Here is a 14,503-nt window from a genome sequence, read left to right as displayed (position 1 = left end):
GAGTTTGCAAGTCTAGCCTCCAGAGTGGGATCACAGAGGGTGGCGTCTGTGGTGAACTCTACGGAAACTTCTGCCTCAAGGGAGAGCCTGCCTGTGAGTAACCGCCACCTGTGCAGGTCCACACCAGGTGCCTGGTGGTGGCCTGCAGACAGGGTTGGTTAGCAGGGCCAGCAGTTAGGAGGATGCGTTGGACCCAGAGCAAGGGGGAGTGAAGACAGCTGGGGTCTGCCACTCATCTCTGCATTTGCCTGTCATTGTGGCCGACAAAGACAACCTGTTAGGTTTAATGACTTCTGCCTCTAAGGCTTAGGAATCCCACCTTCCAAATTTTGCGCATTTCTCCTTTCAACTCTAAACAGAGCCATAGAGAAAAGGGGGTTCTGGGAAATGTAGTTTCATCAGGCCTGCACTCAGTTTATATAATACAAACCAACATACACTGAGTTATAGTTTGTCATTGGTATTTTCGTTTTGATATATTTTCCCAATATGCTCTGGAGCACGCTTTGATACTTGTTTAACTAGATTTTTTTTCCTCTGATTTTAAAATACAAAGTTCTCTAACCAGTTTAAGAGTATTGCAAGAATGTGTAACCGGTATATTATTTTAAATGTTTATTTATTTTTGAGGGAGAGCAAGAGAGCACAAGAGAGCATGTGCATGGGGGAGGGGCAGAAAGAGAGCGGCACAGACCCCGACACAAGGCTTGATCCCACGAACCACGAGATCATGACCTGAGCCAAAATCGAGAGTCAGACACTTAATCGACTGAGCCACTGAGGCACCCCAGTGTGTAACCAATATTAATGTGGGGAAAATAAAATGATGCAAGTATCTAATTAGCACAAAAGAAGGCGTGAAAGAGAAAAAAAGAACATAAAGCAGGGGAATGGAATAAAAGGCAAGTTTAACACAACTCTCGTCACTAACTACATTAAACAGAAACAGTGTAGATATTCCATGAAAAAGATGAAGTCTGCAACTCAAAGCTTTTAAAACCCAACTGTATGCTGTTAACAAAATCAGACTTTAAATATCAAGACACAGAAAGGTTGAATGTACTAGGATGGAAAATGATATGGCAGGTAAAGCAAACAAAGTTGATATACGTATACTGACATCAGACAGGGTCAACTCTAAGGCAAGAGTTGCTAGAGATAAACATCTGAACATGATAAAGGGGTCAGTCTACAAAGAAGATATCACAAATCTTAATCTATGCAACTAATAACAGAGCTTCAAAATATATGTAAAGCAAAATTGACAAGATATAGAGGATAGAGGAATTCACAATCATAATGGTAGATTTTAACACTTTCAAATGTGTTATAAAAAGAAAAAAAACCAAAACTTGAATAACACAAATAGCAAATTTGGCTTAATTGACATATGTAGAATCCTGCACTCTAAACCCACGACATGCACATTCTTTTAAATCACATGTGAAGCATTTGCCAGAATTGATCATGGCTGGGCAATAAAACAAGCCTCCAAAAACTTTTCAAAAATTAAAATAATAAAGAGAATATTCTTCCCACAATGGAAGTATCATAGCGGGAGGAAAAAACTAGAAAATCTCCAACTGTTTGAAAATTAAACTATACAGTTTTAAATAATCCACAGGTAAAAGGAGAAATCAGAAAAGACATTAGAGAATATTTGGAAGTAGGTGATGATGAGGATATGACATATTAAAACTGTACTAGAAAGCTAAAGCTGAAAGCAAATTTCACAGCCTGAAATTCATATATTACAGAGAAGACAGGCTAAAAGTCAGCCATCTAAGCTTTCATCTCAAGAAACTGGAAAAAGAATAGCAAATCTACCATGTATAAGAAGGAATGAATAAAAACAAGGGCAGAGGTTCATGAAATAGAAAGCAAATTTACAACAGAGAAAAACAAAGCAAAAAGCGTATTCTTATCCTCAATAAAATTGATGAAGAAAAAGGAAAAAGAAACAATTTCTATTTGGAAATTCAGGTTACTGAACACAAGGCCAATACACCAAAAAAAAAAAAAAAGAAATCAATTGTATTTCTAAATATCAGCAGTAAACAAGGAGAACATGAAATTTCAAAACTGCGTCGTTTACAATAGTATAAAAATAAAATACCTACAAATAAAGATTTATCAAAATACGTGCAGGATTGGGGCGCCTGGGTGGCTCAGTTGGTTGAGCGTCCGACTTTGGCTCAGGTCATGATGTCACAGTTCGTGGGTTCGAGCCCCATATCGGGCTCTGTGCTGACAGCTCAGAGCCTGGAGCCTGCTTCAGATTCTGTGTCTCCCTCTCCCTCTGCCCTTCCCCACTCACTCTCTGTCTCTCAAAAATAAATAAATGTAAAAAAAAAAAATCTTTTTTTTAAATACGTGTAGGATCTTTACACTGAAAGGTACGAGGCATTCTTGGGAGAAAGAAAGGAGGATTCTGTGAACGGAGGACATTCCATCTCCATAGATTGGAAAGCCAGCGTTGTAAGGATGCCAACTCTCTTGGATTGATCTGTGGGTTGAACCCAATCCTAAGCAAAATTCCAGCATCGTGAAGCTTGGCAAGCTGATTCCATAATGTATATGGAAATGCAAAATGCTAAAATAGCCTAGAGAATCTTAAATTAGAACAGAGTTGGCTTCCTTCTGCTGTTAGACACTTCCTTCAACTTCTAACCTATGAACATCGGCTTTTTTTGTAGACATGACTCATAAAGAGCACATGCTTGTATTTTGTCTTAAGGAACTTTCTGGAAGTTTTCTTTCTTACTCTAGGGTATTACCCCATTTATATTTTTTTAGTCTATTATTTCTCTTGTTCTTTGGATTTGTCTTCCACTTCCTTGATATCCCTTATTTGTTTATTTGTTAGTTTTTATTTGTTTCATTTATTTTTTTGCTGGTTTGGAGGAGGTGCTTTATATGCTCTGGTCTTTAAAAGTTTTATATCGTGGCTTTTAATTCTGGCAATGACTATATGGATTACTTTTAATATACGCTTATGAGCTAGCCTTCCCGAATTCAGAGTGAAGGTTTACATGTTACTTTATGATTTATCATCCATTTCTGGATCTCACCCAACTCCCCAAGTACACACAAGTGCACACATGCCCCCTACGCTGATTTTAGCGCTATCTTCTATCCACTTTTGCACATTTTAAATATGATCTGGCATCTTGTATCCACTCATTTAATTTCATTGGTTTTTACATTCTCAATCCTCTCTTTTAAGAACAAATGCATTATTTACATTCTGAGAGTCCTACACTCACTGCCAGCCGTGCGTCTAACTTTCTTTCCAGGCTCCAGCTTTTGCTTTACGTCTTAGCCGAGAGGCGCACATCCTCATCTAACTCACTCGGGTGCTTCGAGCCAGGAAAACTTGAACAAATCCCTCAGCAAAGCGTACTATGGGTCATCTAGCCCCCTTCCACCGGCTAAAATTGCAAGTGGGATAAAGTAAAACTGACGTGCAATAATGGAAAATGTCTGAAAGCATTAAAAAATGTTTTAAACGAGAAACATTTTGAAAGAAAACTAATGAGAGGAAACGTGTCCTTCCAGATATCAAACAATAGCGTAAAAGGATCGAATTCCAACCCATCGGGTGTATTGGGTAGTTGAATACGCTCCAACAATAGGGTATTCTGCGACTCTTGTGTTTGGTGCACTAAGAAGCAAAGTAGGGAGCACCCAAACAGACCCCAGTGGATGTAAGTTCTAGTGGATGAAAAGATGTGGTGTCTCAAACACTTGAGGAAAAGGTCAGGTACTGGCTTTTCCTAGAAAAGAAAAAAAGGTAACGTGGCTCGGAAGCAGACAGTTGTCAAATTTCATAAACATCGATGCAGGCGGCCCCGTGTTGGGTCCCTGAGAGGCTGGTGCATTAGCGAAATGACTGACACTTTTCCGAGCCTGTTGTGGTGTGGGTTCCCGCGCAAGAGTGTGTGTATGTGGGCGAATGTGTGTGAGTGTGCGTAGTGCCAGTGAGTGTGCGTGGGAATGCATATGTGTGAGCGAGTGTGCGGTGTGCGTGCGAGGGAGTGTGTGGTGTGTGGGTGTGTGTTGGGGCGCAGTTGTGTGTGGGAGGTGGGAAACGGCTCCGTCTCAGGAACATCTGATTTTTATAAAGCGGAAACGGGAACAGTAGAGGGAAGTGATCGGGTGAGGCAGGTGGTCCTAACGGTTTTCTGCAAGGAAAGCGGCATCCCCGAGGGCCTCCAACTCCACGATGGGAGCGTCCCCGTTCCCAGGTAAGAAAGAGAGGTTCGTGGGCCACTCTTCCCAGGAGTCCAGCCTCGGGCTGTCCGGGCCCAGGGCCCGCTTCTCGCCCCCGGCAGCGTGGCCTCCGTGTTGCTGGTGTATTTCCCTGTCCCCGTGAGCCATCCGCCCCCCCTGCCCCAGGCGTGGCCCTGGCTCCCCTCCGCTCGCCCTGCACTGCTCACCTGTGCGGGGCGGGGGACGGTACTTAAAGGTCAAGGCCACACTTTTCTTCTCTTGCCTCCAGTCATCAGACTGTGCGCTCTCCTCTCAAGTGTGGCCACAGGGGATGGCAATTCTCTCGAACTTGGTTTTTCCGATCCTGTCTCGCGGAATGCTTTGTAGAGCCTGGATGGCGGCTCTGCGGGGCGGGCTTTGCCGCTCACGGACTCAGCCTCGCTGACCTTGCGCCGGAACACCTCACGGGATGCCTGAGACACTTCTGCTTTTCAGAACGGCCTTGTGAGAGCAGCAGGGAACAGCGTCCGGCTTAAATTTGGGACTCCCTGAGAAAAACAAATGTCTGCTATCCTACAAGAGATCTGGCATCTATTGGAATGCAATGTTGGTCGACCTTGGCTCTTCTCTTTATACACGCCAGGGCTTGGGCAGGGCAGCTGGGGACAGGACAGCCCAGAAAGGAGGTTTGGGTGTGGCCCTGGCCCTTTATACCAACATCTTCCTGTCCGCTGGGATTCTGACCCCTAACCACCGTCAGGAACACCCGAGCCCTCATACCAGCCTTCCTCCCTCCATCAAGGCACGGGCCTGACACCCCGCTGGCTGACAGCAAGAGACAGAATGGCCAGAAAGACAGAGTGAGGCCTTTGCGCACTAGAAATTTAATTTGGTGGGAATAATTGGGCCAAGGAGTTGGAAGCACTTGTCAGGCTGATCTGGCCTTGGGGGTAATGGGGGGAGGGCATAAGAGGCTGGTCTTGGGGACAGAAAGGAATTCCTGTAAAAATTACCCGACCGAGAAAACATTCCAGGTCTCTAGCACTGTCACATATAATAGCAGCCAGCTACCAGGAAGGCGAAGGCAACTTCTGGGGTTAAAACTATACCAGATAGTCCCTATGTTTCTATCAAGCCCAACCCCTTCCTGGGTCCTACAGATGTGACCCAGGTCTCCCCCCAGCCCATCTAGTCCCTCGGACCCCACTGTACCCAACTGCAGCCGCTTTGGCCTCCTGGCAATGCCCGGAGCCCCTGGCCACTTCCTTCATCTGGAAGGCCCTCCACCCCCTGCCGTGTCTGACTCCTCACCTGTCCCACCTTCACCTTAGTGCAAACCTTCTTGGAGAGGCGGTCACAGACACCCCTCCTTCCCCAACATCTAAAGAAGTGCTATGGGCCGGATGGTGTCCCTCCAAACTCCTATGTGAACCCTAACCCCAGGACCTCAGAATGTGACTGTCTTTGGAAGTAGGACCTTTAAAGAGGGGATTCAGTTAAAATGAGGCCATTGGAGTGGGCCCTAATCAAACAGAACTGGTGTCCTTATATTTTTTTAATTTTTAAACATTTTATTTGAGAGAGAAAGAGGGTGAGTGGGGGAGGGGCAGAGAGAGAGAGGGAGACACAGAATCATAAGCAGGCTCCAGGCTCTGAGCTGTCAGCACAGAGCCCGACGCGGGGCTCGAACACATGAACGAGGAGATCGTGACCTGAGTGAAAGTCGGATGCATAACTGACTGAGCCACCCAGGCACCCCAGAACTGGTGTCCTGGACGCACAGAGAGACACCACGGATATCATCACAAAGGAAAGACCACATGTGGCCACAGTGCAAAGGCAGCCATCCGCACACCAAGGAGAGAAGCCTCAGGAGAAACACCTTGGTCTTGGACTTCCAGTCTCCAGAACTGGTAGAACATAAATGAGGAGGAGAACACAAGTAACAAAAAAAGAATCGTCTTACATGCGGCTCACTGATACACGTCTGAGACAGACAGATCATGGCATCCCTAAAGGGTCCTATGATTAATGTTTTACTAGATAATAAAGGGTAATCTTATCTTGACAATAGCCAGCCCTCTAAGATCCTGTAAACCTCACTTCCAGCAGACACAAATTCCTTAGAGACTTATGCTATCCCTAACCCCCACTAACTAAAAAGTATAGAATCAGTCAGTCCCACAATCCCAGGCAGCTCTTCCTGCCCAGGGTCCTGTCCCTGTGCTATAACGAAAGCACCTTTTTGCACCAAAAACATCTCAAGAATTCTTTCTTGACTGCTTGCTCACTGACAATACATCATATTTCGGTGCCCAACATGGGGTCTGTCTTCTCATCGGGACTCTGAGTCTTAGTGCAAACTCGGTGAGTACTTTCTCTTCCTTTACTTTCATACCAGGGCCTTTTCAGAGAGTGTGGTCTTACTGGAACACTTTCATATCGATTGCTCAGGCTGCAATCCTGTAGCCCATGGCTACTCTACAGGGAGGCACAAAAGCCTCCCTTTTGACCAGAAGTTAGTACCCTGGCCAGAATGGTAGTGAGACCCAGAAACATGATGCCTTCTCTTTATTTCTGTCCTTGTAAAAAGCTGCCTGTCTTGGGCAGGAGACAGCCACCTAAGTGACTAGCACGGCTTTCAGTTAAGACTTAGGTGTGAGGAGCGCCTTGGTGGCTCGGTCGGTTGAGCGTCCGACTTCGGCTCAGGTCAGGATCTCACGGTCTGTGAGTTCGAGCCCAGCGTCGGGCTCTGTGCTGACAGCTCAGAGCCTGGAGCCTGTTTCAGATTCTGTGTCTCCCTCTCTCTCTTTGTCTCCCCTGCTCATGCTCTGCCTCTCTCTCTCAAACATAAATAAACATAAAAAAAAAAAAGACTTAGATGTGAGGTGTCCTCCTCATGGGTCTAATGTGGTCCACTCCACATCCCTGGTCTAGCCACTTTGGGCCACAAGACCTCCACCCAGAGCCAGCTGAAACTAGGACCCGACCGAATTAAAACCCAACCAGGGGCATTTCCTAGGGAAGTCAGCTGTGACGACTGCGTGTGTTGGGATGTCACTTAGAATATGGCGGATTTCCGTCTCCACTGGTTTTCATCAGTGTCCCCTACTGACTACTTAAATTACAATATTGGGTAGTTTCCACTTGTAAAACTTTTCTAGTGTTTTCCATGGGTTAAAAACAGCATGTTATTTATGTCTGTTCTCTGGCACCCATTTGTAGCCTAGGGGGCCATGGGGTAGTGGAGGGATGCCATGATCCCTCCCAGAGGGCAAGGTTGTGTTCATAGTGATTTTGTTTGAGGAACGCCTCCAGTCACTTTGACACTAGGAGCCTCTGACATACCCTGTATAGGGTGCCACCTGAGAGTTGGGGGGGGGGGGGGATTTTTGGTAATAAGCCTTCCCTATTTTTCCAGGAACATGAGATCTTCTTCTTTAGTCCCCAGGGATGCTCCCTTGGGATGCATTTTAACCCACTGGAATCAATTCGGATTGCAATATTTAAGAAAGAAAAGCCCGATCTTCTTCTGTAACTGTATGGCCTCGGTACTTCTTAGGAGATGAGGAAAAATGGCCATTAATGGGACATTAAACTTCAGTATGATCTATCAGTTAGATCTCTTCTGCAGGAAACAGGGCAAATGGGCTGAGGTACCTATGTCCAGGCCTTGGTGGCTCTAGTTCAGGACCCCGACCTAAGGGCTTCTTGCGGAATGTGATTGGCCACTAACCAGGCTCATAAACCCCTCCCGACATATCGGATGATGATTGTCTAAAGGGGCCCATTCCTCCTAATAAGCCCAGGCTACCAGAGGGATCACAAGCCTCTCCAAAGAGAGAGGACATTGATTCTGTCACTATCCCTTAATTTATCGAGGGTTTTCAACAAGTATCCATCATGTTTGATTGGACCTGACTAACTCACCGCTGCACCCCTGAGGAAGAGAACCGTATCTGGGTAGGGGCTCCAGGGTTTGCTGACCAACAGGCGAGAAGAGACAGGGGACGTTACCCGGTAGGGGGCGCTGCTGTCCCAATCCGGAGCCACGTTGGACCTACCAGGAAAAGGGTCGAAGAAGAGGGAGATGGGCTCCTATGATCACTGGTCTGATAGAAGGAATGAGAAAAAAAAAAAAAAGGATTCTTCAAACCTGTGAAATTCAACAAAATTCAGAAAGCCCTTTAAATTGCTGATCAAAATCCAGCCCTATTTCAGGGTCGCTTAACAGAAGCTGTCTGTAAATACACAAACCCGGACCCGACTACACCTGAGGGAGTAACTATTTTAAACGTGCACTTTATAAATCAGTAGGCACCTTACATCTGGTGAAAATGAACTAAAATGGCTTTGGGCCCTCAAACTCCCACTCAACACCTCCTGGAGGTGACTACAGGAGTTTTTAATAATAGATAACGTGCTATTAAAACAGGAAAAGAATCAAAGGGCTAAGTTACAGGGTAAGATACACGTCTGAGCATTGGCTGCTGCTATTGTGGACTCTGTATAACACCAGGCTAGCCAGGGGCCAGAGAAAGGGCCGGCTCCGCATTAGAAGTCCGGTGGGAGCCCATGTTTCAGATGTGACCAGACTGGCATTGGAGCAGAGGATGTCCCTGGGCCTTGGAAGAGAAAATGTCCTCGTCTCCAGAGAGAGAGAGGGGGTCAGGCAATCACTTCCCCGCCTGAAAGCAGGAACTGGGGGATCTGGCATGACGCGGCCCTGAGGCTGGTCTGACTTCCTTTGACATCAAGATGTCTGAGCCCCGGGTTACCCTGGATGTGGGAGGTAAGTTCATCAATTTCCTCTTCTTCTTTTTTTTTTTTTAAATATGAAATTTATTGTCACATTGGTTTCCATACAACACCCAGTGCTCGTCCCAACAGGTGTCCTCCTCAATACCCATCACCCACCCTCCCCTCCCTCCCACCCCCCATCAACCCTCAGTTTATTCTCAGTTTTTAAGAGTCTCTTATGGTTTGCCTTCTCCCTCTCTAACTTTTTTCCCCCCTTCCCCTCTCCCACAGTCTTCTGTTAAGTTTCTCAGGATCCACATAAGAGTGAAAACATATGGTACCTATCTTTCTCCGGATGACTTATTTCACTTAGCATAACACTCTCCAGTTCCAGCCACGTTGCCACAGAAGGCCATATTTCATTCTTTCTCATTGCCACGTAGTATTCCATTGTGTATGCCAACCACAATTTCTTTATCAATTTTCTTACTGATACAGGAACGGTTAGTCTTTTCTTATTCTGCACTCCGGTATTTGTCTTTCTCACCATAAGACTGTTGGCATGGCGGGGGGGGGGGGTGGGGGGGGAACTAAAACGTGCCCTCAGACAATGCCTTTGACTTGTAAATACAGAAGTCAGTTGGTTACTCATGTTTTTCGAGTCCTTCCATCTTGTCCCACTCCATTACTTGGATAAGAGTTAATGTACAGTCTAGGAAGCAGGTTTGCTGTTACTAAAGAAGGGCATGGCTTATTCCCTTTAACACCTGGAGAATTAAAACCTTACCCTGATATCCCTTCTAATATCTGGAAGGAAGTAAATCTGCACGTCTGGGACTGCAGGGTCCCAGGACAGGCTCTAAAAGCCCAACCAGTTCAAGCGACCTTAAAGGGCCCAACCACTATACCTCATAAGAGACAGTATCCCTTAAAACCAGAGGCAAAAGCTGGGTTCCAATCACTTATTGACAGGTTTCTCCAACTTGGTATTTTGAGGCCTCGTCAGTCTTCTTAGAACCCTGCCATTTTACCATTCCCAAATGGGGACTATCGAATGGTCCCAGATTTAAGAACTGTAAGTGAAGCACCAGGGTCTCCCCATCCCACGGTGCCAAATCCATGTACCATTCTCACCCAGGTCCGTGGGGAGGCTAACTGGTTCACAGTACTTGATTTAAAAGATGCCTTCTTTTGCAGCCCTCCAAGTGAGAGAAGGCAGCCACTATTTGCCTTTGAATGGACCTCACCTTCAAGTCCACGGGCTGCTCAATGAACTTGGACAGTCTCGTGGCAGGGATTTAGACACAGTCTTCACTTATTCGGGGCTGCACTTAGTGAAGACCTCCGTGATGTCGCCTTGCCTCGAGCGACTATATAATTCAATTTGTGGATGATATTTTAATGTGTAGTCCCACAAAGGAAACGTCTGGTAACAATTCTCTAACCTTACTTAATTTCTTGGCAGACAGAAGGTATCATGTCCCCCCCCCCCAAAAAAAAAGCTCAAATATCTAAACAGAAAGTACAATATTTGGGATATAAACTAACACTAGGTCACCATACTCTATCGACTAATCAGAAAAAAGCTATGTTAGATCTTGAGCTCCCAACTACAAAGACACAACTCCGCACTTTCCTGGGCATGGCAGGCTTTGGCCGCCTGCGGATTTTTGGATTTGGGCTCTTAGCCAAGCCATTGTATGATTCAGTGAAAGGCCCTGATAAAGAGCCTTTATTCTGGACTAACGCCCAGCAGACAGCCTTCAAAACATTAAAAGCTAAGCTTTTATCAGCACCAGATGTGGCTCTACCAAACTTAGAAAAAACCTTTCACTTTATATGTAGCAGAGAAACAGGGTCAAGCATTGGGAGTTCTTACCCAAAAATTATGAAATGAAAAAAGACCAGCGGACTATTTCTCAAAGTCCCTTGACAGTGTAGCACAAGGGTGGCGGGCTTGTCTTAGCGCGGTGGCTGCCACAGCCCTCCTGAAAGAGGAAGCCTCGAAAGTGACCATGGGACGGTCCCTGACCGTGATGACGTCACGTCTGGTCCAAAGTGTTTTAGAAACTCAAGGCCACCAATGGACGACCCACGTGCTAAATGACCCACTGCTTTGCAGCAAGACTGTAAAAGAAGGCTGTGCTTTTAGACACACCCGAAGTGGTCCTCAAGACCTGTACGGCTTTCAACCCGGCTTCCCTTATGCTGGGACCTGACCACAGTACGTCTACAGAACATAGCTGTCCAGATGCTTTTGATCTTGTTCACTCCAGCAGATCAGACCTGAAAAGATTCTCCTGTTGATGATGCAGATGACAATTGCTTTACTGATGGCAGCAGTTTCACGGTGAAGCGTAGGCTGTAGTCAGTCTAACCCAGACTATTGAGGTCAAAGCCCTCCCAGCAAATACGTCGGCCCAGAAAGCGGAGCGAATAGCCCTCGTTCGTGCTTTACAACTGGCAAAGGGCCTCAGGATTAATATCTATACTGACTCTAACTATGCCTTCCTAGCCCTACACACACACGGGGCAATGTGGAAAGAGAGAGGGTTATTATCACGTCATAACTCTCCCATTAAATACGGACCTGAACTAATAGCCCTTTTAGAGGCGGTACACATGCCTAAGAAGGTGGCTGTAAATCACCTCAGGGGACGTCATAAGGAAACGTCTATGGAATCTGGAGGAAATAACCAAGTAGACCGTGCAGCCAGGCAAGCCACACGAAGCCTAGAAGACCTCGAACTTCTCTTCAAATGACAAGAAAGGCTGCACTCGTCTTTCTCATTCTCTTTCCCCCCGTTTATACTGACGATTCCCTCTTACCATGGACACAACATTATGCCGAACCTCAAAGTCGAACGGCTGGCTAGATATGTAGAATTCTGCCTGCATCGAGCACATTCGGTCAGCCTTGGTGGGTCTCCTCATCACCGCACACAGATTGGCGTTCCTTGTACGCCTGTGTCTCAGATGTGACGCGTGACTCGAGGACCACTGTATTTCGTGATAGCTCTATCACAAAACAAAATGTTGCCCTCTGGCCTACCGTTAGTACCACCTGGAATCTCCCAGGCCACAATCAGATCTCTTCATACCCTCAAACCCTTAAGGTTCTGACTGGCTTCACTTGTCCACAAATGAATGGGCACAAGAGGGTGCCTAAATTACAGACCCCAACTAATCGGTATACACAGGAAGGCATGTATCAAATCTGGGACAAATGCATATGGCTCACCCCCACAATTGGACAGTTAAGGCAAAAAGCAATTCTATGCTGGGAACAGAGAAACCATACTTATGATACATGGGCAAACAGCACACGACGGTTAAGAAATATGTTCATAAATTATTATTCTTCAGGCCACTGATGGGTTTGCTACTGACTGGAGAAGGAGGCCCAGAATTAGGTGGCTGGTTCCTAATAGAACCCAATGGCTGTGCAGCTCTAAGCTATGGGCATGGCTTCTTCCAGGCTGCAGAGGTCACTGCACTCTGGGTTTTGTCTGAAAAAATGGACATGCCGTTAAAACCATCCCAACCCAGCCAACCTTCCAAGTTCAAAACAACCGTGGACATGTTCTACGTTTCATTGGTATGACCACCTAACATGCGTCTTTGATCCCTATTTAGGACTAGAAGATGTCATTTGGCACATGGAAATCCTTCGTAAGTGCACAGTCAGAGCCCTACATGACTCCCAACATAGCATGACCCTATTAGATACTGAAGTCACCACCTGCATAAAGAACTTCTATAAAACAGAACAGCACTGGAGGTTCTGACAGGAGCACAAGGAGGTATTTGCACCATTTATTTAAACAATTTTTTTAACGTTTTATTTATTTTTGAGACAGAGAGAGACAGAGCATGAACGGGGGAGGGGCAGAGAGAGAGGGAGACACAGAATCGGAAGCAGGCTCCAGGCTCCGAGCCATCAGCCCAGAGCCCGACGCGGGGCTCGAACTCACGGACCACGAGATCGTGACCTGAGCTGAAGTCGGACGCCCAACCGACTGAGCCACCCAGGCGCCCCTGCACCATTTATTAAAATGGAATGTTGTGTCTATATTCCAGATGATCGCAAAAATGTAACAGCGTGGCAAAAAAATATATGAATACTCAAATTGGTGCTTGAAATGATCCCTTCCTCTTCTTAAAAAATTAAACTCCTGGACTGGAGGGAGATTGTGATCATCAAAGATTTCTTATTCGGGCTTCTTTTTCTCAAAATGATTTTAATCACATTTTGATCTTTTTTTCCAGTGTCTCTCTCACTGCCGTAACTTGAAGCCGACAGATGATCCTTTCTACTCAAGGAGACTCATACATGTTGTCCACCTTGGATTCAGCAGCCCCTGCCTTTCGAAATTCCTACATACTGACCAATGTTGGCCTCTAGGAAGGGATGTCTCTACACCCCTCGTTCAAGACAAAGAAGTTACGGAAGATGAGACCTACCACCCCCGGCAACCTTAAAGATTGAAGAGTCAAAAATGTTCAGGAGGGGAATGCGGAGGGGAACGAAAGCAAGGGAAATGTAACCAAAAAAAAAAAATCATCTTACACGTGGCTCACTGATGCACGTCTGAGACAGATAGAACATGGCATCCGTAGGTGGTCTCATGAGTAATGTTTTACTAGATAATAAAGGGTAACCTTATCTTGATGATAACCAGCCCTCTAAGGTCCTGTAAACCTCACTTTCAGCAGACACAAATTCCTTAGAGACATGCTACCCCTGACCCCCACCGACTAAAAAGCATCGAATCAGCCAGTCCCGTGATTCCAGAGCAGCTCTTCCTGCCCAGGGTCCCGTCCCCGTGCTGTAATAAAGACAGCCTTTTTTGCACCAAAAACGTCTCAAGAATTCTTTCTGGACCGTTTGCTCACCGACCCCACATGGATTAACATCTCTGTGCCCTGTCTGTGTGGCGGCCACACAGGCATCCGTGCTGTTCCTCTTGCTGAGTCCCCGAGTTTCATTCACGTATAAATTCAACTACTGAGCACACATTCGTTTCTGCGCCCACTTTCCCCTCCAAGAATGCCACTGAATAGGGGCCGCTGTGGCGAGAGGGCCTTCAATAAAGAACTGTGGTGTATTAATGACTCATTAACTCCCCCTCAAGCGGAAAGGCTCACACCGTAAATGTACACTCGGATGTCCCCGTGGGTTTGTCAGTTCGCTGGGTCCTAAACTTGCCTTGATGGATCTTTCAAAGGCACTCGGCTAATTTAGGTGGCCTCCAACCTGCTTCACGCCCGTACTGGATTTTCAACCTTTTTGGAAAGGCTCGAGTTGCTTGTTGGGTTTTTAGTCATTCCCCTGCCCCCCCCCCCCAGCTTGCTGGGTTTTGAGCTGCCTTATAGATGGCGTGTAAATGAGTCTAAGTTGTCTTGAAGAGACTTTCATAAGATTTCCCAGAGATAACTTCTGAGAACCCCGATTCAGATGCACGGGAAATAGGAGAAGAGTAGGCAGATGGGAGTTTGTGACACTCAGCTCGGACCGTTTATATAATTCATGTCACAGAGAAAGTCTGAA

General features: G+C 46.2%; 1 long non-coding RNA gene across 1 annotated transcript; it reads left to right on the top strand.

Annotated features, from left to right (window-relative positions):
- The first annotated feature begins 11,031 nt into the window (after positions 1 to 11,031).
- On the top strand, positions 11,032 to 13,814 carry LOC121042395 (uncharacterized). The gene is made up of 2 exons (XR_005796167.1): positions 11,032 to 12,755; positions 13,249 to 13,814. It is a non-coding gene; the product is annotated as an uncharacterized LOC121042395 (long non-coding RNA).
- The last annotated feature ends 689 nt before the right edge of the window (positions 13,815 to 14,503 follow it).

Source organism: Herpailurus yagouaroundi, unplaced genomic scaffold (genome assembly GCF_014898765.1).
Source record: "Herpailurus yagouaroundi ecotype Mexico unplaced genomic scaffold, PumYag 29, whole genome shotgun sequence".
Taxonomy (NCBI): Eukaryota; Metazoa; Chordata; class Mammalia; order Carnivora; family Felidae; genus Herpailurus; species Herpailurus yagouaroundi.
The sequence above is the reverse complement of the archived record's forward strand: the minus strand, read 5'-3'. Positions and strand labels throughout refer to the sequence as shown.